General features: G+C 40.5%; 1 pseudogene; it reads left to right on the top strand.

Moving 5' to 3' along the window:
* The first annotated feature begins 665 nt into the window (after positions 1-665).
* LOC116559965 lies at positions 666-21,552 on the top strand (annotated as a pseudogene).
* Positions 21,553-25,291: the final 3,739 nt, after the last annotated feature.

The following is a 25,291-nucleotide window of genomic DNA, read 5'->3' as shown; positions in this document are numbered from 1 at the left end:
GATGTATAATAATGGAGCCAGCCTGGATTATGTGTGTTTTTCTGCCAACGCAGTCATAAAAGGTCGTATTTATTACTTTGTTTTTATTTTATTTTATTTTTTGAGATGGAGTCTCACTGTCGCCCAGGCTGTGGTGCGGCGGCGCAATCTCGGCTTGCTGCAGCCGCGGCCTCCCGGGCTCATGCAATTCTCCTGCCTCGGTTTCCCGAGTAGCTAGGACTACAGGCACACACCACCCATGACGCCTGGCTAACATGTTTATTACTTTTTTTTTTTTTTTTTTTTTGGAGACGGAGTCTCGCTGTGTCGCCTGGACTGGAGTGCAGTGGCACGATCTCGGCTCACTGCAACCTCGACTTCCCGGGTTCAAGCAATTCTCTGCCTCAGCCTCCCGAGTAGCTGGGATTACAGGTGTGCACCACCACGCCTGGCTAATTTTTGTATTTTGAGTAGAGACGGGGTTTCACCATCTTGGCCATGCTGGCCTTGAACTCGTGACCTCGTGATCCACCCTCCTCAGCCTCCCATGAAGGACGGGGTCCATGAAGACAAAAGGCCCAAGAAGGCCATGAGGCAGCCTGGAGAGCTCCTTTATACTCCCTAGGTTTTGAAATGTAAATCCAGGCTATGGATGTACTTGATGGCTTCCTTGAAAGTGGGCGATAATGGTCACCATTTTGGCAGTTGGTCCCAACATCTTGCACAAGAGGCTGACCGTGGTTGCCTCAACCAGTGAGATGCAGGGCAGAGAAAGCCCACTCTGGGATTCTGGAGAGCTGGATTTGGATTCCATCTCAGTCGCTGCATAGTGAGGCAGCCGTGAACATGTCACATCCAAAGCTTGGTTATTACCATGCAAGAGAGCAGTAAGACTGGGGGATCCCTTAGATCCCCTCCCACTCTTTCACTGAATGGTTCTCAGATTCCTCAGTAGAATGACTAAACCTGACAGAATAGCATGGTTAGTGATCTTCCTGTAACATCTCTAAAATTCTCCACAGTGAAGTGGAAAAAGCATGGTGTAGGGCCCAGAAACTTATGTTACAGTGGAGGATTAGCTGTTAGCTAAAGGGTAACCTTAGGCAAATTGCAGTAACTTCTCCAAGTCTGTTTTCTGATCTGTACAAAGTGAGGGTTGGACTGGATGGATGATTCTCAAACTGGTCCCTAAACAGCAGCATCTGCACCACCTGGAAACTTACGAGAAATACAGATTCTCAAGCCTCCACCCAGTCCTACTGAGTCAGAAACTCTGGCAGTGGGGGATGACAAACTGCACCTTAAAAAGGATGTTTTGATGTCGCTAAAGTTTGAGAACCACTGTACTAAATGCTAGGGCCCTTTGTAGCTCCGTGACTCTGATTCCAAGTGTGGTGCAGTTGTCCCTTCACATCTATGGTATTTAAATCACATTCCTATTTTAGGAATAAACTGAATAGATAAGCTTTGCTAGTTTCTGTGGGTTAGAATTTCTTTTCTTCCCTAAAATTTAGGATCTTTATTGAAGAGTCTTGAGGAGAAGTTGGAAAGTGGTATTAAACTGGCAAAGGTCACGCAGTGCCCGACTTTCTCTAAATGCCCCGCATGTAGCACTGGTTCTTTAAATCTAGATCACTATCTAAAACATGAAACGTTTTTATCCATGCATGACAGTCTTAAAACAGGTAACTCCCTTCATTCTCCCTAAAAAATGTCTTTCCAATTAAACGAAAGGCAAAGACAAGACAAATAACCAAAAAGGCAATGAGAATTTCAGCGATGTGTAAGGTTACAATTAATGGAAGTAGGGAGAAAATTGTCTTCTGCTTGGTAAAGCAACACAAAAGACTACACCTAGCCAACAACCATGTGTAAAACAAATGCTGGGACCAGTGCACATTCAGCATCAGGGTGTATATGTTTGTTTAATGATGTCTCCACGGTCTACAGAATTAATATTTAATAGCACTTGTCAGCAAGATTTTATACAAGGGTTTGCCTGCCTTTTTTTTTTACCGCTTGTTAGTGATTGTGTCTTCCTGGGTTGTTGTTCTTTAATATTGGAATTACTCTTTGCATTGGCAGCAATGTTGTTCTACTTTCAATTTTGCATTATTTGGCAGGGTGGGGGAGATAAGGCATAGATAAGAGAATTTAAAAGACCTTTAGTGCCGCTTCCCTTCTCAGTCATAATACACTAGGTGAAAGCAAGGTTTTCTGTTTGTTGTTTTCACTAGTAGCACAGGACCTATTATATAGTGTGCACTCAAAAATGTGTGTTGTGTTATTACTGCTGTTATCACGGCTATCAATATTAGCAAAGAATTGGGCTTGTAATAGTAGGCAGATGGTTGAGTTACATACATCACAAAGATACGGTTTTGGTTTGACTTTCTATCTCAAAGTTATTTGTCCTAATTCTAAATGGAGTATCATACTGTGATATTAAAGAAAACACAATTAGCAAATTAAAGAGTCTAAATCCCATGCTGATGATTGGGAATGCTTTGAGATTTTGTTTGTTCCAGGGTATCAGAAAGTAGAAAGTATCCTGGACTAGAAGTCAGCAATCCTGGGTTTACAATAGGAAAACTGGAGCAAGTCATTTTAATGACCTGTCCTCTTAGCCTCCTTCAGTTTTGTCATAGCATATTTTACCATCAGAAATTATAGATGCTCGCTTGCTCATCCTTGTGCGTATTTGCTTGGTTACTTACTTGTCTGCCTTCCCATTGGAATGTGAGCTGCATTAAGGCAAGAAGTTCGTGTTGTCCAATAGGTGCACCATGTCTTTCTCTCCCTCTCTTTGCAGGTATATGTTAAACTCTTACAGATATTAGATGAATAACCGAATGGATGCATATACATATATATGCATATGTGTGTGTGTGTACACTTGTGAGTATATATGTATTTCCTGTGCCTGTGGCATTAGCACACATGAACATACACACAGACACACAGACACACACACACACACACACATATAGGTGTATTCATATTCATATTCGTGTGTGTGTGTGTGTGTGTGTGTGTGTGTGTGTGTGTGTGTGTGTTTAGGTATATTCATGTGTGCTAGTACCACAGACACAGGAAAAAATATGAGGGCTTTGGATCCAGGCCAACCTGGTATAGAGTTTGATTCCCTCAATAAACAGCTATGTGACCTTGGACAGAGTGACACAGGCAACAACACCTACCAAGACCAGAGACGGGCTAAAAGTGTTTATCATTGTGCCTGACCCATAGTAGGCACAGTGCTAACTCTTGTTTTATTTATGGTTTCAAATAAGCTGTACACTTAATTACACAGTCAGGTCTTCTACCTCTTTGTGTATCTTGGAGTCTCTGGCACATCGAAGGACAAACAGCAGCAGCTTACACACGTTTGACTGCTGATTGATAAATTCAAGCTCTAAGTACAATGAAAAAAGTTTGTTATATTAACACCCCAAATCCACAAATATTTACCAAGTAAAGAGTATGATCAAGGTATTGTGCTGTGGTTTTGTTAGTCAGACATTGGTAAAGAATTAAAAACAAAAAATCCCTGAAACTCTAGGAAATGAAAACCCTGCTTATTGAGTCCATCCTCAATATTGAAAGCTTGGCTCCTGGGTACACAGTTTCTCTAATTCAAGTTCAGGCTCATACTCAGGAACTTAACAAAGCACTGGTAGTCTTAGCAACTGTCAGAAAATAAATGTGTCTTCTGCTCCATTCCTACGTATAATTTGCACATACTGATTATCTGCTCAAGACTGCCTGTGTTGTGTCTTTTCATCAGTCCAGCACCACACTCCCTTCCACCCCATCCTAGACCTTTTCTATCTATACAGGCCTAACTGTGTTATGTTTTAAGAAAAGAAAATAAATTAGTTTCCCAGGAAATCTACATGAGCATTTTCTCCAGAGAGGGTACCCCACTGAGAGCTACACAAGCCATAGCCATTGTTTTGCTAAATAGTAATAATAACTTAAAATGTGATGACAGCAGCTGATGCCTAACTGCAGGGTAAAAACCAGTCTGGTTAGCGTTGCCTGGCAACCTATGGGTGACATCTTGGAGAATGTGAAGGGGTCCAGTGAGTCGGGAGGGGTCATGGCATCAGAATCGAGGGAATGGAAGGGTCACTGAGGATCCACAATGGTCTCAACTGATCTTGCTTTAATTGTTTCAAATGGACCTGATCCTCATCCGTGAGATGCAATTGAAGGATCTGTAGGTCCATACATTTCTAAGTGCTCTTGTCACCGTTTTATGTTTAAGTTTAAGAGATACAAGTACTTTGAAGAATACACAGACAATGTGAAGAACTGGTCAGGTAAGAGTTTTAGACGTGACGAAACCAAACAAACATACAAAAATCCCAAAATAAATTAATCCACCTTAATACTAAGGTTCAAACACTGAAATATCAGTGTGCTAGACAAAATTTAGTTTGGCTTAGCCTAACCAGTCTATATTTGTGCAACATGAATAAAATACTAAAATTCGTTAAAATTCTAATTGGACAACTATAATGTGCCATACACTGCATTGCAGGCTGGAGATAGATGGAGGGGGCATTATCTCTGCTCTCAAAGGGTTGTTACAGTCCTAAGGGGAGTAAGAGACAAATATGTATTTGCATGCATTTGCAGTTACTGGCCCAAATCAAAGTATATCATCTGACAAGGTTTCTGGCCATGACATTGTCAATGAATACACCACCTATCCACCTGAAACTTTTACACTCTTTGTCCTTCTCTCTCTTTCTCCTCATAGCTAGACAATCACAGATCCTCTTGTATCTCAGCCTTGTCTATTTCTGCCCATCTCCTCTACAACTTTTCAGATCAGTCTATACTACCTCTTGCTTAGACTTGAGGAATAGCTTTCCCATTGGCTTGTTTCTCCTCTTATTACACTTTCGAAACGACAGAGAAAGGCATCTTAAGTGGAAAGAACAAAACTGGAGGCATCACATTACCCAGCTTCAAACTGTACTACCTGTGTACAGTAACCAAAACAACATCGGACTGGCACGAAAACAGACACACAGATTGATGGAACAGAGTAGTCAGCTCAGAAATAAAACCACACACCTACTACCATCTGATATTTGACAAAGTTGACAAAAACAAGCAATGGGAAAGGGCACCCTATTCAATAAGTAGTCCTGGGATAACTGATTAGCCATATGCGGAAGATTAAAGTTGTACCCTTTCCTTATACCATAAACAAAAATCAACTCAAGGTGGATTAAAGACTTGAATGGAAAACTATAATAACCCTGGAAGATAACCCAGGAAATGCCATTCTGGACATAGGAACTAGCAATAACCTCATGATGAAAATGCCAAAAGCAATTGCAACAAAAACAAAAATTGGCCAGCGGGACCTAACTAAACTGGAGAGCTTCCGCATGGCAAAAGATATGATCAACAGAGTAAAAGGACAATCTACGGAATGGGAGAAAATATCTGCAAACTACGCATTTGACAAAGGTCTAATATTCTGTAACTATAAAGAACTTCAACAAATTTACAAGAAAACAAACAAACCCATTAAAAAGTAGGCAAAGGACACGAACAGACACTTTTCAAAAAAAGACATACATGCAGCCAACAAGCACATGAAAAAATGCTCAACATCACTAATCACTAGAGAAATGCAAATCCAAACCACAGTGAGATACTATCTCATACCAGTCAGAATGGCTGTTACTAAAAAGTCAAAAAATAACAGATGCTGGTGAGGTTGAGGAGAAAAGAAAATGTTTATATACTCCTGATGGGAGGTAAATTAGCCATCGTGGAAAGCAATGTGGCAATTTTTCAAAGAACTTTAAACAGAAGTACCATTTGACCCAGCAATCTCATTAGTCGGTAAATACCCAAAGGAATATAAATCCTTCTACCATAAAGACACTTGCATAAATATATTTATCACAGCACTATTCACAATAACAAATACTTGGAATCCACTCAAATGTCCATCAACAGTAGACTGGATAAAGAAAATTTGGAATATATACACCATGAAATACTACAGAGCCATAAAAAAGGAATGGTATCATGACCTTTGTAGCAACCTGGATGGAGCTGGAGGCCATTATCCTAAGCAAACTAACACAGGAACAGAAAACCAAATACCACGTGTTTTCACTTGTAAATGGGAGCTAAACACTGAGTACACATGGACACATGAGGGAACAACAGACACTGAGGCCTACTTGATGGGGAGGGTGGGAGGAGGGTGAGGATTGACAAAGTACCTGTCAAGTACTAGGCTTATTACCTGGCTAATAAAAGAATCAGTACATCAAAGCCCCCCATGACATTCAATTTATCTATATAACAGACTTGCACATGTGCCCCTGAAACTAAAATAAGAGTTAAAAATAAATAAAACAATTGAGAAGTCACACTCTGTGTTCAAATCCCAGGTTTGACTTTCCCAGCTGCATGACATTAGGTGATTAACATCTCTGTAACTTACTTTTGTCATCAGTAAAATGAGGATAATAATAACAATATCTAATAGCATTGCTTTGTAGATTGTACTGTCCTTAGAACAACACTTGGCACATAGTAACTACTCAAAAAGAGTTAGCTATTTTTGGCCGGGCATGGTGGGTCATGCCTGTAATCCCAGAACTTTGAGAGGGTGAGGTGGGTGGGTCACCTGAGGTCAGGAGTTCAAAATGGTGAAATCCCCTTTCTACTAAAAATACAAAAGTTAGCCAGGCATGGTAGCCCATGCCTGTAGTCCCAGCTACTTGGGAGGCTGAGGCAGAAAAATGGCTTGAACCCAGAAGGCAGAGGTTGTATGAACTCTAGCCTGGGAGACAAAGTGAGACTCTGTCTCAAAAAAAAAAAAGAACCTAAGCCTGAAGTACATCCCACTCCTGTTATGCTATGCTGAATTTTTTTGCTTCCCCTCCAGCTTCTGCTACAGTGGAAATTAACTCTGTCACTAGGAGTTCACACACTTTCTGTAAAGGATCAGATAGTAGATATTTTAGGCCTTGTGGGCCATACATTCTTTGTGAAGCTGCTCTATTTGACCATTATAATATGAAAGCAGCTGTTAAAAATATAAAAATGAATGACCATTCTTATGGACACTGAAATTTGAATGCCATGTAGTTTATGTGCATCGAAAAATAATTTTCCAGTTTTTTTTTAACAATTATAAAAATGTAAAAATCACAGCTAGTTCACTGGCCATACAAAACGAGGTGAATTTGGCCCTACACCAGAAAACAAGCTTCATGAGGGAAGAGATACATTTGTCATGGTCATTGTTATCTCCAGCATTCAATCCAGGGCTGGGTATATAATGGTACTTATTAATTACCTTTTTGGTGAACGAATGGCTCTCGTCTCAAGTTGTCACAATCATAGTTAGATCTACAGCCCAAAGCATAATGAGAATTTGAACAGAAATTAGTAAAACCTAATTTTTATCCTAGGTTTTATAATTTACAAAGTATTACCAAACATATTAACTCAGCTGATCTACCAAAGTCTTTGAGATAACAAAGATGATAATTATTATAATTGCGAGTTTAAGAAACTAAATGACTTGCTAAGGTAAATCAGCTAATAAATGTTGGTTTGGCTGTCCTCACCCACATCTCAACTTGAATTATAGTTCCTAAATTTCCCATGTGTTGTGGGAGGGACCAGGTGGGAGATAATTGAATCATGGGGGCAGTTTCCCCCATACTGTTCTCCTGGTAGTGAATAAGCCTCAGGAGATCTGATGGTTTTATAAGGCAGTTTCACTTGGCTATCATCTCTCCCTTGCCTGCTGCCATGTAAGACATGCCTTTTGCCTTCCACTGTGATAGTGAGGCTTCCCCAGCCAAATGCAACTGTGAGTCCATTAAACCCCTTTTTCTTATAAATTACCCAATCTTGGGTATGTCTTTATTTGCATTGTGAGAACAGACTAATACAGGGTCAGAAAAAGAACCTCGGGCCATTTCTTCTAGTCAGTGGCTCTCAAAGTATAATCCCCTGGAGTTTATTAGAAATAAAAGTTCTTGAGCCCAAACCAGAGCTACTGAATCAAAAACCAGACATGGGACCCAGCAATCTCCATTTTAACATGCCCTCCAAATGATGCTGATGAATGCCAATGTTTGTGAACCACTGCTATAGGCCAGGAACTCTCAGCCCTGACTTCCTTTTAGAATTCACCTGGAGAGTTTATAAAAATCATCAATGCCTGGGCCCTGATTCAATTCATCTGGGGTTGAGTCAGAGGGTATCAGTATTTTTAAAAGCTCTCCAAGTGACACTAAAGTATTTCTGGAGTCAAAAACTACTGCAGTAACGGCCGTGCTTCCTCTTATAACAAGAAAGAAATGCTGCCCAAATAACTTAGGATCACTTGCCATAGATCCAAGCCAGTGTTAGGTCCTGAACTTATTCTCTTCACGGGACACCTAAAGATGGATTTCGCACAGCCTCAGACAACTTAATAGAGTTTCGCAGACACCACAGGTCCACAGACTAAGACCTGCCCCAATAATTGCTCATGTTTCCATTTCTCTTCAGGCCTTTATTTCCATTGCCACAACTCCCTCCTTCCTTGCTTTCATCAGCTGATTGCACAGATTCCATTAGAACTAAGGGCAGGTGCAGCCTGGACTGAAGCAAGAACTCATCTGTTCCTTCACGTTCTCACTCCTGATGTTTGTTAGTTTGTATGATTAATTTTATCAATTTTCCTGACCTGCTTTGCCACTGAAATAAATATGACAGCTGCTGTGCTGCCTCAATTCTTCCTCTTGCCAAGTGAGATGCTGAGATGTGTTTTCTTGTTGATCGCAGACGTGGGTAAATATCAAGTAAACAGACAAAACAGGATTCATCCTGGTCATATTGACAAGGCAGGTGTGGAAACTAACATGAATGCCTCAATTGGATATAAAAAGCAGAAAGCTAATTTCCCACCCCCTACTTTTCCCAGGTACTCAGTCAAGAAAACGACATCACATCCCCCCATTTCCAAGTCTGCCGTATCCACTAGTTCTATTTTTTATTCTTTCAGAATAAACTACTTGATACGTGACAATATGAAAATACTTAGTCTGTGACTACCCCTGATACTTACTTGTCCAGAAGGGTGAGGTGACAGAGTAAAGAATATCTGGGCCAGACGCAGTGGCTCAGGCCTATAATACCAGCACTTTGGGAGGCCGAGGCAGGCAGATCACCTGAGGTCAGAAGTTTGAGACCAGCCTGGCCAATATAGTGAAACCCCATCTCTACTAAAAATACAAAAAAATTAGCTGAGCATGGGGGTGTATGCCTGTAGTCCCAGCTACTCCGGAGGCTGAGGCAGAAGAATCTCTTGAACCCAGGAGGCAGGGGTTGCAGTGAGCCGAGATTGCACCACTGCACTCCAGCCTGGACAACAGAGCTAGAATCCATCTCAAAAAAAAAAAAAAGAATATCTGAAAGTGTGTTGTAAAATATGACTGTCATGTCTCAGAAATACTAGCTGTTATTATCAGAAGTACAAACTTATCCTTGCCCCAAAGGGAAATCATTTGTATTGAGTACCTACTATTTGTCAGGTACTTTACTTCATTACCAACTACCATCAGTTTTAAGGAAGGTATATTAATCCGTATTTTATAGAGAATATTGAGGCTCAAGTGATTGGGTGCCTGTTCCTAGTTCCACCACCTGTGAGTTCAAGACTAGGCTGCATCCCTGTCTTCCCACACTACACCTGCTACTCCACAGTGAGCAGACACTTACTTGCTGGACTGCTTCTTCTGCTCTTAGCAAAGTGGCGCCTGATTAAGCCTTGTGGGAAAATAAAAATAAACTATCTTCATGTGGTTTAGTTTGAAGAAAAATAGAAAGGTACTTCAATCCAAAATCCATGCCTGTGTGATGTTGAACGAATTATACTCTCTCTATAATTCAGTTTCCTAAGGTGTAAAATACAAAGAATAAGAACCTCAAGTTTTTATTTTGAGTGCTAAATTAGCTTTAAGAGATAGCATATACAAAAAGACGCCTGGAATCATTCCTAATAAATATTAGGTGCTTGAGAACTGAATTTAAATAGGAATCATACTCCCTTCATAAGAGAACTGAAACACTACTATTAGCAATTCTTTGACTTAAAATATTGTCAGGGTAATAGATCTCAATTAAAGAGAAAGAGAGAGAGACAGAGAGAAAGAGAGAGAGAGACAGAAAGAGAGACAGGCAGAGAGAGAGAGAGAGAGTGTGTGTGTGTAGAACAGTAACAAACCGGTTATTTGTGAGTAGCACCTGGTCACTTTCAATCTTGATAACGAGCTTAGGGCTGCACAGGTGTATTCAGAAGAGGAAGTAGACACCAGACTGAAGCTTTATTCTGCATATGAGGGTAATGATGTCAAATTTGTTTTTAAAAGAATGAAAAGATGGGCTGGGCACGCTGGCTCACACCTGTAATCCCAGCACTCTGGGAGGCCAAGGTGGGTGGATCAACAGAGGTAAGAAGTTCGAGACCAGCCTGGCCAACATGGTGAAACCCTGTCTCTACTAAAAATACAAAAATTAGCTGGGTATGGTGCATGCCTGTAATTCCAGCTACTTGGGAGGCTGAGGCAGGAGAATCACTCAGGAGGCAGAGGTTGCAGTGAGCAGAGATCACATCACTGCACTTCAGCCTGGGTGACAGATTGAGACTTTGTCTCAAAAAAAAAAAAAAAAAAAAAAAAAAGAAAGAAAGAAAGAAAGAAATGATGCAAAAGCTTATTTTCCTAAATCCTTAAACTGGAAGGAGCTTTCAGAGGCCATTGCCTCCAGTCTTCAGGAAGTAAATATTGTTGTTTTCTTCATATGAAACCAAAATTAGGACCAGAACACTTTGGCAGTGAGCAGATTAGAGAAGACCAGAAAGCAAGTCTCCTACATCTATCCCTGGCAATATTAGGAAGGTTACAATGGGCTTTTTCAGCCTCTCTTCCAGTCACAAAACTTTGCCCTGGATCTGGTTCTGGAGAAAGCCATCCACCGTGGCTGCAAAACTGGAAAGGGGATGGTGATGGAAACAAGAATGAAGAGCAGCAGAGCCCTTTCAGTGGTAGTCTAGGCCAGCCTCACTATCCCTCATTCCCTTTTTTACTATTTCCTACACTTGACTTGCCCTTCAAAATAAAAAAAGTCATCTAAGAATGGCTCTCTAAAAATTGTTTGGGGATATGATATGACATCGGCTGGTCAAAGAGGCCAATGCAATTAGAGGAAGGAGTCATAGATATCCACTGCAGCTGGGTGTCCTAGTGCTCTGCCTCAGTGTTCTGCAGCAATGACAATGGCAATAAATTGTTATCAGCATTAGCTTAAACTTGACTTGGTGATGGTTTCTGGAAAGTAAACTGCCAGCCCCTTCTTGAGTATGCTATGGTATCCTTGCCAATGGATCACTTCCCTCCCCATATAAAACCTCCTCAGTATAGCTGTCTTGTTGCCTCTCCCTGCTGGAGGAAGAATAGAAGTGAGTAGAATGGAAACATCTTTTGTGGTGGTCCCCTGGGCCTGTTGAATACTGAGATATGAGACTGCTTAGGTCTTTCTCCACCATCTCATTTGTAAAAGGAAAACGAGAGGGTGGAACAGAAGGAAGGATTCTCCTGTGGCTTTCTTTTGCATTGATCACTGTACACATCATCATCCCAATCACTGCAGTGGAGAGTTGGTGGAGACCCAAATCAGGGACCTGCCTTTGTGAGCAAAAGAAGCAGGTATGAGACACGATGTCTAATTTCCAGCCTCCCAATTGCCTAAGTAGACTTCATCCTCTGAATTTGGCTCTTCCTAAATGAGAGGGGCAGGGAGGGGGTTCTCCTGCTGGCAGAGTGTTGAAAGCCCGATCCCTGACATAGGCCTGGAAGGAAGATTTTGCTGGGGAAATGTAAGAGCTTCGTATTTTGCACACCAAGCTTGTCTTCTAATGACAGCCGTGGGAGCCAGACATTTCTAAGTACTAATTAGAGGTGTTGATTATCATGGTAGCCCTGTGGGGGCTCAACCCAAGCCCGAGAGCAAAGGCCACAGATAAAATAAAGATTGTTACAGTAGCTCCCAGTGTCACACGAACATCAATACTGGATTGTCAATGCTCAGGCGCAATCCAATCTGGGACTCCAGCTACTGCAATGTCGGAGTCCCAGGGTGATACACGGGGCTGTCACACTATTCACAATATGCAGTTCTGATCAAGGCACAGATACTCCATCCTAATCAATCAGGAAAAACTCACCAGGACTTGGATATAGAGATTGACTCATGACAGGATTTCACTAAACCGTGAGCAAAAGCCATGGCTATGGGACATACAAAGAATCTCAACCTCACAGTTCTAAAACAAATGAACTGTTTAAGACACAGTGTGCTGTGTTTTCATTTCTGACCTTACACATGCACATATTTTGACATGCACACACATGATTTCTCTCATAGAGAAGGTGCTTGGGTTATTGATTTACTCTCACTTTACATCCATATCTTTTGACAGTTTATGACTATACTGGAAAGAGTATGAATCAGAAACAGAAGTCTTAAGGATGAGTCTTAATTTGGGAGGCAGGCAGGCAGTGCGTAACAACTGAGGCTCTAGAATCTGAAGAAGCCTGAAGCTTTTGAAACCTCACTTTCCTCTTCTGTAAAACAGGGTTAATAACAGCTCATGAGATCATTGAAAATTAAATGAAATAGTAACTGCCAAATTGTTAGCACTGTTATCTAGCACTGATGATCACATCTCTTAGTGCTCTTTTTTTTTTTGTCCCTATATTCCTTCTTTGAGATAAAACAGAAATAAAATTCTACTTTTAGAATGTTTAAGGATTAAATAGGTGGATTTTATTTATGAATTATTATGAATTTACAAATGATAGTCATGATTATTATAAACACAACTTAAGTCATCCTCTGTTTTGAGATTGGATGTCTAGCCCAAGCTTAGATAGGGATCTTTTTCATTGAGCCTTTGACTTGCTTTGTGACCATGGATAAGTGGGAATCTCTTCTATTTTTATTTTAATCTTCAAGCTGATTTAATAAAACTGATCAGAATCCAAATGAAATAACCCATGTGGAACTTTTTGCCTCCTGTAAAGCACCGTACCTGCATCTAGCTTACAGTGCATTGTGGTTTGGAAACGGTCAGAACCAGATTCAAGTCCATTTTTACCATTCACCAGTTCATAACCTAGAGTAAATTACTCACGTTAACTCTGGTTCTAAAACGACAAAAATAATACCTCTCCCAAAAGTGACTGTATAAAATGCCTAGCAGCCTAGCTGGCTCATGGAATATAATAAATGTCCATTCTCTCCCACACCTGCTCACTAGGTAACACTGATTAGGATAATGGAGATAGCTCTTTCCTCTGCAAAAAGGGAGACAAAGTCAGTTTAAACAAGTATTAATATGACCTCTTCTCCTGGCCTGAGGGTGTGCAGTGAGAGGCATATGAAAGTGCAAAACGAAAGAAGAAATCACTCTTAACCCTGCAAACAGGCAGCCCAGCTCTGGACACAGTGCTCTATCCCTGATCTAAATAGACCCAGGGGGAACATGGCAGGGATGGAGAAGGGCAGAGCCATGTAGTCATTTTTTCTGCTGAGATATTCCCTGGCTGCTTAAGCCCTCCCTTATCCCCAGAGCTTACATTTCTCAACACCAGCAATCTGTACATTGAAGTCACTTTACTCGGTTGGGAGGCATAAATCTGGCCTCCTCAGAGTCCACTGAAGCAAACTGCTAGCAACTTCTCAGACACAAAGGAGAAAATCAAGGTTGACTGCAAAATTCTTCTAGTTGCTTTCAGAAAGTCATCATACTTGAATTCAATGGAAAGCATTCTTCAAGGTATGCTCTACAGAATGCTAGTTCTAAGAAATCCCTTTTTTTGGAAAAATGACTACTTTATGGTCAAAAATTGGCTAAACATTACATGTTGTAACCCCCTTCTTGAGATTGACAATTAAGCTTATTATTGGAGAGGGATTCTGATAAAAACCACTTCTATACTTTGATGAGTGTGTCCCTAACTGATTTGACAATAGAAACCATTTTTCACAAAATACCTATAAAATTCTATAAGACCGGCTTCAAGGAAAGCACGTCTGGCAACCCTGCAAATAATCTTGGCTCTCCCAAGCATCCAAAACTCTACTTTAAGTTTTAATGGATCCTTGATAGTTAGAAGGTCCTCAATAAGAACTTGCTAAATGAATGAATCGATAGTGATGAGCAATTTGGCAAACAATAGACAATCAGTCTATGTTGGTTAATGTGGTAACACATACAGCAAACCAGCTATCTATCAATCCACAAATATTTATTCAACACATATACACTCTGCTGTGAACCGAATAATTTCATGCCAGAGAATGTGTTATTATAATGCAAAGAATCCAAAGCACTGAGCCTCAGCCTTGACTTGGTCCAACTCTGGAGAAAGTTGTCAGTGTGTTTATTTCTAGGTCGCTTTTCCCTGTGGCCTCATAGCAGGACAGTTAGCCAACATTAAACATTTTTTGGAATTGTCCTGGTTTTTATATATTTTCTCCCATTTGTCTCATAAACCACTGAAATGTGCACAAAAATCGAATACTTCAGCACCCAAACCACATTTCTTAGATTTCTCCATTTACCTGTTATTATCACAACTATTCTTTATCACACATCATTTTCACATGTTTTTATGAGGAATTTATAAAGCATAGCCACAGTATTCACAAGCAACATGACAGTGATTTTCCATGCCAAATGAGGTGAGAGAAATCTGATCTCTATCTCCAAGTGTGGTAACAAGGACAGATGTAACATCTTTTGTCATTGTTTTTGTTTTTTAAAATACTATTTTGTAGGTTATATGTAGATATCCGTGTATGAGTTTATGCATTCTGTAAAAGGTGGCCTTAGTCTAAAGGGAAATGCACACCACCAGGCTCTCATATCAATTCAAGCATCTTCTTTCCAAGGTCTTAGTAGAGCCAGCAATGGCAGTGGCTGTGACGATTTACATTCCACAGAAAGGGTTAACCTCATCTCATGGCCACTGTTGTCTCAGGACAACTTGTCAGCCCACAAGAACATCCCATAATGGATTTGAAGTGGATTGTGCAGCCCCTTGCAAGGTGGATGCTGTATTTATTGAATAGACATTAAAAAGAACATTTCTCAATTTCTCAGCACTGAACTCAGGGTCAATGGATCTTCTTGGCACTGACGTGCTGAGTCAACTCCTAGCTCAAAGCTTTTAAAGAGACTGGGGTTAGATTAAAGGATTAGACTCTGTCTTGAATGTTTCCCTGGCAAAATCGTTGGGTCTTAAATCATTTATGTTGCCTTGCAGTGCTTTACTTGGCCTTTCACTGCTGGCTTTGAAAGACACACACACACACACACACACACACACACACACACACACAACACACAAAGAGCATAACAACTCTTTTGCAGATTTGACTAGGGATTTTTTTGCCTCTGAGAGAAAACTATCCCAGGCTTATCATACAGATCAATTGTTATGCCTTTAGCAATAATCTTAAGATAGTAGGCCATACCCATATACTCTGATTGAATCCCCTACCCTCCAAATGGAAACCCAGCCTCCAACTGCTGTGCCCTCATATCACCACACTATTATCCTTAATGTAGACGCAACTGACTAATGACTTTGGTCAAAGACAACCACATTCCCTCTCACACACCTTATGCACACATCATTCCCATTTCAGCATTCATTGGAATACCCACCCACACAGTCAATCACTGTCATCTGTCACCCTGCTGAAAGTTTGTGTACACACAATGCCATTCACTCATTGATGACTTCTTACAAAAGAAAACAAGGTTTTATACTCTTGTACAATTAAATGCAGGTCAAATAAACACACATTCCTTATGTACTTTTGTATATTCTAATGTAGAAAATACCTGGCATGGTGCTTGCGCAACCAAGAGCTCAGTACATGGCATTTATGTGTGTGCATATATATTTACACACACACACACACACACACACACACACACACACATATATATATATATATATATATATATATATATATATATATATATAATGCCAAGACAGGTTCAAGGAATAGATATTTAGATGTCAGCATATATGGAGAGAATACAGGATTTAGAAAAGGCCACCTAGGTTCAAATTCCAACTTAACCTCTTATGCACTTATTAGTTGTACTACAAACCAAACAAACACTCTTTTGTAACACTAAAATTAAGAAATTTAAAAAATACCTTCAAGAATCAATACACCAAAATATTAGCTATTTATTGCCTAAAACCTCCTTATCCCCTATAATTTCTAGTTGAAGTCAAAATGAATAGAATAGCAACAGAAAAGTAGCTGTGATGGGCTAAACATCAAACTGTAACAAACAGTCAAAAACAATGGTTTAAATTCAGAACATGAACTCCATGTCTTCCTTTTGGCTTAAGCTACACTACTCCCCTACAAAACCTTCCATGCCAGTCATAGTGGCATCTTCACTGGCATGTCAACACACCTCCACCTCCACATTCTTTTCTAACGCCTTTCCTCTCACTACTCATGTCCTCTCTCCTCTTCTTTACCTATCCAAATCCTACATTTCCAACTGAGTTCGGTTTCAAATATACCTCTCTGGTTAGTGCTTCTCTGAACACCATAGTCCCAGTGACCTTGACCTTCTTTTCACTTAATCGCCATGTTTATTTTTTTATATGAGTGTTTATTATGACTTATTTTCTCAACTAGATTTAGAGCTAAACAAAAGCTGTACCAAGCTTTATATGTATTATTTGTGCATCTTATCCCTCACCTCCCAGGTAAATTTGTGTGTGCACACATGCACATACGCACACAAATGTACATGTATATACACACATACATGCACACAAACACACACATTTACACACCTAATTTTTTTTAGTAATTTTTTTCTTTGTGTATAGTGGTGCCCAACGATTATTTGGTTCCCACTTGATTATGATTCTTGTACAAACTGTTCTGAACTGTCGGGCATGTTCCGCTATACATTGCTGGGACTGCCTCTGTCCAATTATACCCCAGGTCTTGGAATCTATTCTATTCCACATGAAGACTTAATGAACTTTAGTAAGTAATGAATTTGTACTTGAAATTATTACTTTGGTTTTGGTATCTAGAATACTATGATTTTTGTGAAAACGTTTCTGCTTTTCAAGAACACAAGTTTGAAAAGAAAAAGAAAGTTTCCACCTGTATCCAAGATTTGAACTTCCATAATTTCACTGTGATTGAAATCCTACTCCAGCATCCTATTTCCCTCATTTACTCCAAAGAAAAAACTATACCTAGCTCCCAGAAATTCTCTTCAAAAACTGAAGGCCTGCTTCTGAAGACAGAACCCAAGATTGAGGCAATAATATCTGCTCACAAAGTACTCTTCATCCACTGCCCTCAAATTCCTTAATCTTTAATCCAGCTTCCACCAGAACAATGGTGGAGTGACTCCCACTCTTCCTGGATGTTAAATATAAGTTTCTCATGCTCCACTCCATTTTTCTTACTTTGCTCTTGCTGAAACTTCTCCCTCAAACTCTTAACTCCTACTTCCATATCCCAAACAATATTTTTACTCTTGCTTTTAAGACCTGGTAATCTTTCTGACTTCCTCAGCACTCATACACCCATCGTTCTGCATTCTCAGTCTCAGACAATGACACTCAACATCCTGTAAAGTAGTACCAGGTGCCCCTGTACTTCCAATAGGAGGGGCAAGATTCAGAAATCATTTATCACTGTGCTTCTCGGACACCATAATTTACTTGTCTGCCTGTTTTTTCTGCCATTAGTAGCTGAATTCGGCTTCAAGTACTTGCCCCAAATTTTCATATCCAGGTTCTGCCCATTGAGCTCCAATAATTTCAGCCTTGGGGTATATTATGGACTAGATCTGTGGCAGCCATATTGACTTGAGCTCAATGTTATTTGCTGAGCAAGAGAATAGTCTGTAGGCATCAGTTAATAATGTCTTTTTGTTATTGTTGTTGTTGTTGTTTTGCTTTGCTAAATTTTCTGGTGGTCACATAGATAAAAAGGCCAATGAATTGCTCAGATTAACCTTAATGCTTGGTGCCACTCAGACAGTGCTTGTGAACTCAGTGAACCAGAAAAAAAAACTGCTGAGAGTTTTTAATGCAAAGCAACAAGGTCATGAGTTTGCCACGGGGGCTATGAAAAGGAAAACAAAAAATAATTAGCAAACAGGAAGAATAAATACAAGATGGCTCCATAGTGACAACAGCTTTCATTCTTCCACTGAGCCTTGTCTAATTCTCATTTCTCAAGGTTCCCATGAGCTAGCCAAAGGGTCTTCTTGCTCATAAACCTAGACACAGAGATGACAATAATGCTAATACTGTGTGTGCCAAACCACTGTCATATCTCACAACACAGGGAAATTACCAGTCATTATTAAAACCAAAGCACAAGTGACTCGTAAAAGAAATCCATTGCTAGGCTGGATGCAGTGGTTCACACCTGTAATCCTAGCACTTTGGGAGGCTGATGCAGGTGGATCACCTGAGGTCAAGAGTTTGAGACCAGCCTGGCCAACATGGTGAAACCTCAACTGTACTAGAAATACAAAAATTAGCCAGGTATGGTGCGCCTCACCTCTACTAAAAATACAAAAATTAGCCGGTCGTGGTGGCGGGTGCCTGTAATCCCAGCTACTCAGGAGGCTGAGGCGAGACAATTGCTTGAACCCAGGAGACGGAGGTTGCACTGAGCTGATGTCGCACCATTGCACTCCCGCCTGGAAAACAGAGAAAAACTCCATCTCTAAATGAATGAATGAATGAATGAATGAATACATCTGTTACTGCAAGCCTAGAAAGTTTCATGCTTAATATTTTATTATACAGCTCAAGTAATAGTAGGCTTTGATGACCATTAAACTGAGTTTCCCCATCTCATTCCTGATGTTTAAGTATGCACCTCCCCTTCCATTCTGGAATTTCAGACCATTTTGAAAGTAGCAAGAAGAAAATGACTCATTTATATACAAGAAAACCTCCAAAGGCTATCAGCAGATTTCACAGTAGAAACCTGGTAGGCCGGGAGAGCATGGGATGATATATTTAAAGTGTTGGCTGGAAGGTAGGGGACAGACTTTGTCAATCAAGAACACTATACTCAAATTGTCCTTTAGCAATGAAAGAGAAAGACTTTTCCAGACCAACAAAAGCTGTGTGAGTTCATTACCACTAGACCTCCCTTAAAAGAAATGTTAAAGTTTTTCAACTTGAAACAAAAGAACACTAACAACATAAAAACATATAAAGGTATGAAATTCACCACAGGCAAAGAAGAAGGGCCAAGATGACTGATTAGATGCAGCCAAGAAGAGCAACTCCCACTGAAAAACCAGGCCATCAAGAAGACCAGCACAGCCCAAGCAGATCTTTAGATCTTTAGGCATTGAGAGTGGATGAAGGGAGGATGCAGAAATTGGGCTAAAGGGGGAGGAAGCTGAGAACTCTGAATGAGGTTGTCAAGCACCAAAACTCATTCCTGGCCCCCAAAGCCTCCTGGGGAAGGGATTAGTTAAACAGGCATGTAGTGGCCTACTCTCAGCATACCTCCAGAATGCTGCATGCAGGAGGTCACATGACCCCACACTTGAGCTGGCAGAGACAGCTGCTAGTAGAGCTGTCAGGGGCAGGACTCCAACCTATGTGGAGCCCGGAAATGTTGACATGGGAACGGCTGCAGTGGATCATGACCAGGAGTGCCAACCCCCCAAGGCTTGCCACATTCCTTAGGAATGTTTGGCCTTTGTTGAATGTTGGAGCTGACAGAGCTAGGCTGTTTTGCCCATAAGATAAGGCCACTCTGATCTGAGTGCCACCCTAGCTGCCAGTCTCTCTTGAGGTCCCTGCCTGGCTAGGCCTACTTGCCTGCACTGCCTACACTGTGCCACTGGCAGTACAGCCTCAGATACCCAACTAGGGTGCGTCGCAGTGGCCACTGCCGAAGCCCCTTTGCTGGCAGATCCCGCCTATCTGTTGAGGAGCTTCTGCAGAATGACCCGTCAGTATGCACCCAAGTGAAGCCTCCCCCCGTTGTTTTGCCAACATGCATGGGTGGACTTCACTGTCCCACTGCCACCAGTGCACATCACAAACCACTCTGCCGCTACTCTGGTGAAGTGCTTCTGCCAGCACCTCCCATTGGAGTGTTGTCGCCAGCCAACCAGGAACACCTCAGCCCCTCTAGCACAGCAGGTATTTAAACTTGACAGGCCACAGAACAAAGCTGTGGGCCATATTCCAGCCCTTCAGGGTTACAGCACATGGCCCAGGAGTGCTGAGCTGAGCCTTGGCCCCCTGAAATCTTCCCAAAATGAAGCCAGTCTGCTGAACCCAACTTATACCACAAGCAAATTCTCAAGGGCATCAAAGAAAATAAAAGCAAAAGGTCCCATCCAAAGAACAGCAATTGTAAAGATTACGAAACATTTTCTCCTTTGAGAAACAATTTCTCCCTAGAGCCTACCACAGCCTTTCTAAGGTTTTTCCTGGAGAGGCTGAGAGGACCTTTAAGAAAAACCCTGCATCTGGACATGCCTTCAGGGAAGGCGACAAATCCAGAAGCATGGAAAAGACAAGGGAGGCATTACAGTTTTCCATTGAAATCAACAACTTCAAGTTCTTACCATAGAAAATTCAAAGAAGACTGAAGTGGTTCTCTTTGCTTGTGGTTCTTTTAATCCTATCACCAACATACACCTCAGGTTGTTTGAACTGGCCAAGGACGACATGAGTGGAACAGGATGATATAGAGTTGTCAAAGACGTAATCTCTCCTGTTGGCAACACACACCAGAAGAAAGGATTCATTCCTGCCCGTGGCTGGGTCATCATGTCAGAACTTGCCACCAAGAATTCCAAATGGCTGGAAGTTGGAAATTGAATGGGAAAGTCTTTGGAAGGAGTGGATAGAGACTGTTAAGGTGCTAATACACCATCAAGAGAAACTAGAGGCTAATAACTGATAATCAGCAGAACTTGCCTATGCTAGAAAGGCCTGGACAAAAGAGGAAGTGGACTGAACAAAGACAAGATCCTAGTTAAATGAAATCCCTAGAGCCCAAAAGAAAAGGTGCAACAAAGGTCAAGCTATTGTACAGGACAGATTTACTGGAGTCCTTTGGTGTTCCCAGTGTGTGGAAGAGTGAAGACATCACCCAAATCATGGCAGACTATGAGCTCACATGTATTACTCGGGCTGGAAATGACGCTCAGAAATTCATCCATGAATCTGATGTATTGTGAAAATACCTGAGCAACATTCGTGTAGTGAATGAATGGATTACTAATGATATTTTATCTACAAAAACCTGGAGAGCCCTCAGAAGGGGCCAGAACGTTTGCTACTTGATACGAGAACTTGTCCAAGAATACATCGAAAAGCATAATTTTACAGCTCTGAGAGTGAAGACAGGAAGACTGGGATCATTCTGGCCCCTTTGCAGAGAAACACTGAAGAAGTTAAGCCATAGGAATCTACAGCATGGTGATTTGGACTTCCCTTTTGGGGATTTGAGAGAATCTCGCTGTTAGTAACTGGGGAAAGAAATTATGATCCTGTTACATAACTTAAAGCTTAAAAGTTTAGTAAACATCAGTGGTAAGTTAGAATCAGGGTGCTTTTTTCTTTTTATCAGAAATTGCTAAGATTGATGTTTTCTGTATGTTCATTTTTTGAAGAATGTACAAATCTCTTTATCTTTAAAACAAGAGATTTAGCAGGACACTAAAACCAGAAGAATTTTTGGTTTTAGCTACAAATAACAAGTCAAAAAGTACATCCTAGCTCTACCACATAAAAGAAGCACAGTGTGAAAAGCAAATATTCGCTTAAAATTCTAACTTTGGTTATGAAGGGAATTGACATTTTATGCATGCCTATTGCTGGGTAATCTGCAGCCAGGGTAGACAAAGGAAGGAATTCTTACAGTGGTGATATTATAGAATGAACCATTGACAAATCATCTCCACTTACGCCAAATAAAGGTTGTGCATTTGCCTGGCAGAAACACTGCACCAATAGTTTGTTCTCTGTGGCACACATCAGAATTGCCAACTAAACTTTGGCAAGACCTACCTGCCTAGAGCTCCACCTTTGGAGGGGAATGAGGTCCAAGCCCTCGTATGTTTAGAAAGATGCAGGTATTTCTGATGTCCCCTAGAGGTAGAAAGCTGCTGCCTTATACTTTATACCCATTCACTTAGCCTTGTTGTGGATCATGCTCTAGTCCTGGCCATCTGCTCTCTCTTTATCTTGAGGAACAACTTCAGAGATGACATCATGCTACCCTGAATTGAGAGGAGTCTCATTCAAGGATTTTATAAGTCTGAATGCGCTTAGCCTTTATCGGTAGCTTAATCAAAAGACCTGAGTGGGGCAAAGTGGCACATGCTCTATAATCCCACCTACTTTGGAGGCAGGAACAGGAGGATCTCTTGAGTCTAGGAGTTTGAGACCAGCCTGGGCAAAATATTGAGAACTTGTCTTTAAAATACTGGAGTTTCTGAAAAGCCCTGCTGTTTCTGTTCTAGCCCACTGCAAATCTGCCATTTGTGAGTTGAAGCAAAAAAAGGATCTATTTTCCTACACTTTTTCACTTCTTTTTTGTATGAAGTTTAACCAAAAGTATTCTCAAATAGTCATAGCTTTATGTTAAAACACAAGTTTGTTACATGGTTTGCTACTGATTAAAATTTTGTGGAAGTTTTACCAATTAGTAAAGCAAAAAGACCAGTAATAGCTTTTTGTAGATTAGTTTTATGGTTTGTGAAAATAATCCTGTGATAGAAACAGTACTGAAGTTAAATTTCTAATGAAAATAGAATAATTTGCCTTTTTTCAATTTCTATTTCATACCTACACCATCTCAGATGAAGGGTTTGTAACTGCAGAAGAAAAAAATATTTAGAAAAGTACAATTGTATAGTCATATCTGAATCTACAGTTTAAAAAAGGAAAATATTAAATAAAGTTAAGTAAATGCATGTGTTACAGCTTCCAGCTTACTCTTACTGAAGCCATCGGCCAACTCTCAAAGAGAGGGAGGGTGCAAAGCCTGAAATTTGTCAGATTTCAGTATCTATTTGCCAAGTAAATGAAAGGTTGGAATGTCAAATCCTACGGATGAGAGTCATTTTTCTACTCCTTAGTTTTCTGGAGTTTACAAATTGAAGCAAGAGGCCAGGCATGGTGGCTCATACCTATAATCCCAGCATTTTGGGAGGCCAAGGCAGGCAGATCATTTGAGGTGAGGAGTTCAGAAGCAGCCTGGCCAACATGGTGAAACCCCTTCTCTACCAAAGAAAAAAAAAAAAAAAAAAGCCAGGTCTGGTGGTAGGGGCCTTAGTCCTAGATACTCGGGAGGCTGAGGCAGGAGCATTGCTTAGACCTGAGAGGCGGAGGGTTCAGTGAGCTGAGATTGTGCCACTGCACTCCAACCTGGGTGATAGAGTCAGACTTTGTCTCAAAACACAAAACAAAACAAAAAAAGAGTTGAAGGAGCCCTGAAAAATCAGAGCAATGAACTTCACAGGAAAATAAATATTAATGACTGATGTGACTTTCCTTAAGGAAGAAGAAAATGTGCCATTGTTGATTCCCTACCACATAATTTCCATAATTTGCTTTGTACTGTGAATTTAGAGGAAATACATGATGTGGGGGTTTTGCATAATGTATACTTTTTACCACTTACATTGTATAATTTGAATGCAACAAACAAACCTCCAATAAAAGTTCTTTTTTGGCATCTTCATTCAGATGAATGGAGAGCCTTTGCAGTCGTGTTTACCTATGTGAACAGCAGACCTTTTAGATAAAAGAAGTGGGTTCTCCTTGGTGATGAAGGTATAGAGATTAAGCCAAGGGGATGATTTAGGTTGAAGAATGAAGAATGTGCTTTCTTTTCATTTTTTGCCATCTGGAGGGTCTAACCACAGAGTAGAAGGAAGCATCCCCTAGTTCAGCATGCTGGGTGGTGGGAGGGCTTTTATCTTCTTTACCACAGCCTCCCTTTTTACTATTCTAGAAGTCCAGACACTGCTATATTATAAAATAGGTTCCTTTAACATTTATTTCCAGGTGCCATTTCCTCTTCCATTCTCATGTTTCCCAAATGCCTCTTGATCTAAAAATTTCACCATGGCATCACCTCAACTGTATAAATAGTATCCACCTCTGATATCTGAACTTAGTTTACCAGTGGTGCTGCTTAAATTCGTAGTGTCAACACTTACAGAGCACTTACTGTGTGCTGGGCATGTGTCATTGAGTACCTTATGTCATAAGGAAACTATGTAAAACCAGGAGACTGGTGTAAATGGTGAAACTGGGCTTGAATTTAGGCTTTGTCTTTGGAGCCAGTACCCTTAACTTCTCCTTGTGTAAAATATTACTTTTCAAAGAATGAAGTTTTAGCTAAATCATAAAATTTTCATTTATCCTAAGTGTATACAAATAAAGCTTTCAACAACAATAAAAGATTAAAGGAAAATCAGCCCACCCAGATGGGAAAATAAAATAGCACAAAAACTCTGGCAACTTAAACAGTCAGACTCTCTTCTTAAGAAGTGGGTTCTCTTTGGTGATGAAGATGTAGAGATTGAGAGCAGAAGGAAGCATCCCCTAGGTCAGCATGCAGGATGGTGGAAGGCAATGAAGATCATCCAGATTTAGGAGAAAATTGAAACATAATTCAAAGAATCTAAGGCATCCAGTAAAAGGGTACAGGAGTGAAAGACAAAATAGCCCTTTAAGAAAGAACCAAGCTGAGCTTATGCAGCTGAAAAACTCACTGCAGGATTTTCACAATACAATCAGAGGTATCAAAAGCAGAATAGACCAATCTAAGGAAAGAATTTCAGAGCCTGAAAACCATTTTGAATTATTTCAGTCAGTCAGAAACAAATAAAAAGAATAAAAAAGAATGAATAAAAATTTTGAGAAAGATGGGTTTACGTAAAGAGACAAAACCTACAACTCATTGGTATACCTGAGAGGAAGAAACAGCAAGCAACTTGGAAAATATATTTGAAAATATTGTTCACAAAAATTTTCCCAACCTCACTAGAAAGGTTGATGTTCAAACTCAGAGAATTCAGAGAACCTCTGCAAGATACTGTATAAGACAACCATTCCCAAGACACATAGTTATCAAGTTCTCCAAGATCAAAATGAAAGAAAAAATATGAAAGACTGCTAGAGTGAAGGGT

The sequence above is a fragment of the Sapajus apella genome, unplaced genomic scaffold (genome assembly GCF_009761245.1).
Source record: "Sapajus apella isolate SASKATOON/1434 unplaced genomic scaffold, GSC_monkey_1.0 scaffold25, whole genome shotgun sequence".
Taxonomy (NCBI): Eukaryota; Metazoa; Chordata; class Mammalia; order Primates; family Cebidae; genus Sapajus; species Sapajus apella.
This window is presented reverse-complemented; position numbering and strand designations above follow the sequence as displayed.